The 3,550-nt window shown below is 43.0% G+C and overlaps 1 non-coding gene across 1 annotated transcript; it reads left to right on the top strand.

The window, feature by feature from the left end:
- Positions 1-301: 301 nt before the first annotated feature.
- On the top strand, positions 302-373 carry Trnat-ugu (transfer RNA threonine (anticodon UGU)). The gene has a single exon. It is a non-coding gene; the product is annotated as a tRNA-Thr (tRNA).
- Positions 374-3,550: the final 3,177 nt, after the last annotated feature.

The raw sequence follows: 3,550 nt of genomic DNA, 5'->3' as shown, positions 1-3,550 counted from the left end.
CACCATTTGCGTATTATGGGACTGGCTAGCTCTAACAACGTGACATAACAATGTAAAAGAGGACGAGCGGAACCACGTAGAAGGCCAAAAATTTAACGCTCCCCTGTCTCATAGGAAAATAAAACACCAATAAATTAATAATGCCGAGACAACGAAAACATAAGAACTCAATGAGCCAGAGGATGGTGACTGTATATAAGATAGCAGGATATCATTAAGAACGAGCGGCCACCACTATTCTGAGTCATAATGCGTTTCCACGCAGTGCTTAAGTACTGAAGATGAAGAACATGCGCCGTCAGCCTCCTTAGCTCAGAGGCAGAGCACTGGTCTTGTAAACCAGGGGTCGTGAGTTCGATTCTCACAGGGGGCAAACATTTTTAAGTAAGGCGAAAAACAGCGCACGAAAGGTTTGTTGCTCCTGGTTCACAAAACCACACCACACGCAATAAGCACGTGAAAGGAATTATGGGACAAATGTTGCGAAAGGCGATCATGGAAGTGTGCGCAAAGTAGGAAATTTGTTGTCGTGGTCTGAAGGTTGCTCTGATACATCTCTCCCAGTGACAGCCTCGTGATCTGTGCGTAGCTACTGCATCCCACATCCCTTTGAAGCTGCTTTCTGCACATGTGCCATGCTTTAGCTCTACAATCCTAACCCCCCACCCTCGTCCCACACTTCCCTTCATTATCAATTTTACGATTCCTTGATGCCTCAGGATATGCACCTTTTTTGTTCCAATAATTTATTGTTTCAACAATTCGATTCAGTACCTCCTCATTAGTTTCTGGACCTGCCCATATAATCCTTTCCTTAGCATTCTTGTGTAGCACAACATTTCAAAACTTCTATTCTCGTCTTGTCTGAACTGCGGTTCATCTAAGTTTCACTTTCGTACAAATACCTTCTGAAAAGACTGCCTAACGCTTAAATTTATCTTCGATATTAACACATTACTCTTTTTCAGAAATGTTTTTCTTGCTACGGCTAGTATGCATTTTATATCCTCTTAATTTCGACCATCGTCAGTTATTTAGCTGCCCAAATATATTGCCAAAAAAAAAAAAAATCGCAACACTAAGAAGGAGTTGTACGACATTAACCCAAGGTGTATTTCTATAGGATGATGTCTATTCCGATTTCGTGCCAGTTGCACAAAAGCGACGCTAGTAGCGCCACTAAAAGAATGCAAACCAGGTTTGCTTTACACACACGTTGTAATGGTCGTGACGTTCGTTACCTTTGAGATTAGACCTGGTGAGTTCGTTAGCCAAGAAAGTCTAAGGCGACAAAGAAGTTTCCTCTTAATTTCGACCATCGTCAGTTATTTAGCTGCCCAAATATATTGCCAAAAAAAAAAAAATCGCAACACTAAGAAGGAGTTGTACGACATTAACCCAAGGTGTATTTCTATAGGATGATGTCTATTCCGATTTCGTGCCAGTTGCACAAAAGCGACGCTAGTAGCGCCACTAAAAGAATGCAAACCAGGTTTGCTTTACACACACGTTGTAATGGTCGTGACGTTCGTTACCTTTGAGATTAGACCTGGTGAGTTCGTTAGCCAAGAAAGTCTAAGGCGACAAAGAAGTTGAATGAGGGCATATAATAGGGGTATGAAAATCTTGATGTTCCTTTTGTGATAATGCAGAAAGACTGGGCAGGAATGTATCCACTGTACACGACTCCTGGTAGCGGTGGTCACGAGAATGTATTGCCGCAAGAAGACCTTGCTCTGGACAACCACGTGGCACTACCGAGAGGAAAGATATGGTTCAGCCTATGGCTCTGGCGCATCGTGTAACATCTCCAGCATCAATTTGAACAGTTAGTATCACAGTAACAAAACAAACTGTTACTAACCGGTTACTTCAAGGATGACCCAGAACGACCGTCATTTGCGACAGCAGTTGTGTCTAGCAAGAGCTCATTGTAGGGCGAAATGGAGGTCCACCTCGATGCCAGTGATGACCTTATGTTGATTAGAAGGAAGCCAGTTAAGGGGCAACAACCAATCTGTCTGCATGCCACACACACTGGACGTATATCTGGAGTTATGGTCTGGGGTGCGATTTCGTCTGACAGCAGGAGCATCCTTGTGGTTATCCCACAAAGCTTGACTGGAAGTTTGTACATCGGTCTAGTGGTCCAAACTGTCGTGCTGCCATTCGTGAACAACATTGCTGTGGAGGTTTTCCGACAGGATAACGTTGGCCCATATGCTCTTGTTGTAACCCATGATGCCCTACACAGTGTGGACATGCTGCCTTGGCCTGATTGGTTGGCAGATTTCTCCCCAATCGAGAGCATATGTGACATCATTGGACGACAACTTCAGTGTTGTTCACAAATAGCATTAACCGTCCTGTATTCACCGACCAGTTGCAGCAGGTATGGAACTCCATCCAACAAACTGACATCTTTCAGCTGTACTATACAATGTATACACGTTTGCAAACTCGCAGTCAACACTCTAGCGATTACACCAGTTATTAATGGGATTTAACATTTGCAATGGCTTATTTCGCGCTTACGTTAACCTGTGATCTTGAAATTTTAACCACTTAAACATGTTACCTAGACAAATGTGTTCCCGAAAATGCATTACTCTACATTAATCGTTTTCTGATGTTGCAATTTTTTCTCTCAGTGTAGGGAAACTCATCTACTACTTCTACTGTCTCATTTCCTAATCTAATTCCCTCACCTTCTCTTGATTTAATGCAGGTACAGTCAATTAACTTTAATTTATTTTAATTTTGTTGATATTCATCTTGTAATCTTTTTCAAGAACCTATCCATTCCGCACAGCTGCTCTTCCAATGTCATTAGCAAACCTCAAAGTTATTATTTCTTGCCGTGTGGGATTAGCGGAGCGGTCTGGGACGCTGCAGTCATGGACTGTGCGACTGGTCCCGGCGGAGGTTCGAGTCCTCCCTCGGGCATGGGTGTGTGTGTGACTGTCCTTCGGATAACTTAGGTTAAGTAGTGCGTAAGCTTAGGGACTGATGACCTTAGCAGTTAAGTTCCATAAGATTTCACACACATTTGAACATTTTTATTACTTCTTCTCCAACAACCTTAGTTCTCTTTCCAAATTTTTCATTGGTTTTCTTTACTGGTTGAGTAATACCGATTGAAGAACATCTTGGATAGGCTACACTCCTGGCTCACTACCTTCTCAAGCACTGCTTTCACGAAGAAGAAGGAAGAAAGATTGGGTTTAACGTTCCGTCGACATCGAGGTCATCAGACACGGGGCACAAGCTTTGACTGTGTCAAGAATGAGGAAGGATATCGGCCGTGCAGTTTTCAAAGAAATCATCCCGGCATTTGCTTCGAGCGATTTAGAGAAATCACGGAAAACCTAAATCTGGATCGGTTGCGGGTTTCAGCCGTCGTCTTCCCGAACGCGAGTCTATGCGTGCTATAACCACTGTATCACCTCACTTAGCTGCTTTCATGTTCCTATTACAATTATTTCTATCTGGGTTCTGCACAAGTTGTAAATAACTTCTCCTTCCCTGTATTTTATCCCCGCTCTCTGTA

The sequence above is a fragment of the Schistocerca gregaria genome, chromosome 2, assembly GCF_023897955.1.
Source record: "Schistocerca gregaria isolate iqSchGreg1 chromosome 2, iqSchGreg1.2, whole genome shotgun sequence".
Taxonomy (NCBI): domain Eukaryota; kingdom Metazoa; phylum Arthropoda; class Insecta; order Orthoptera; family Acrididae; genus Schistocerca; species Schistocerca gregaria.
The sequence above is the reverse complement of the archived record's forward strand: the minus strand, read 5'-3'. Positions and strand labels throughout refer to the sequence as shown.